The sequence below is a fragment of the Eurypyga helias genome, unplaced genomic scaffold (genome assembly GCF_000690775.1).
Source record: "Eurypyga helias isolate BGI_N326 unplaced genomic scaffold, ASM69077v1 scaffold19805, whole genome shotgun sequence".
In the NCBI taxonomy this organism is placed as follows: domain Eukaryota; kingdom Metazoa; phylum Chordata; class Aves; order Eurypygiformes; family Eurypygidae; genus Eurypyga; species Eurypyga helias.
The window spans coordinates 4,120-4,853 of NW_010251149.1; positions in this window are offsets into that span (position 1 = coordinate 4,120).

A 734-nucleotide genomic window follows, 5' to 3' on the forward strand; every position below is an offset into this window, starting at 1 on the left:
CCCTACCCCTCCAGGGGCGTGGTTCAGGAATAAGAACAGTCTTCTCTGGCTTTAAATAAAGCTTTTCCTTTTTATTAATTATTATAAGCATATTTTTAAACATTTGTATAACTTTCTTAATAAAATATCCTGGAAGAGACAGGTTTTAAATCCCAAAGCAAGGCACTTTGGGGGGCCTCCCCGAGTGGGTTAGGCTGGGCACCCCCCTTCAGAGGCAGAAACACCTAAAATACAGGTGGGTGTCGGGGGAGGGGGAACACGTACTGGTCCCTGCTCCACGCACACACACGTGTCTCACGCTCACAAGTCCTGCCAACCCCCACCAGCTCAGGGGCTTTCAGCATCTCTGCCTGGGTCCCACCCCTGGCCCCGCAGCAGGCAGGGCTGCTGGGGGTGCCAACAGCCCTCGGCTCCACCACCACCACAGGTGCCAAAACCTGCAAAGCCCAAGAGCTGGAGAAATCATCCATGCACGGCGCTGGGGAGGTCCGGGGAGCCAGAGCCGGGATCCCTCCATCGCACAGCGAGCCTGAGCCCGGCAGCAGCCCAGTCCTGCCAAGCGAAGCTGGAGACAGGCGAGGGGCAACTTCCCTGTAAGTTTTTACTCTGAACTTAAATAGCTGCTAGAAAACCCCAGGGTGAGGTGGCTGGGGGGGCGCACTGGGTGCCGTGAGCCCAGCCTGGGTGCTTTGTGCCCAGCCTGTCCCAGCTCTCACCCCATCAGCAGCGGCTCG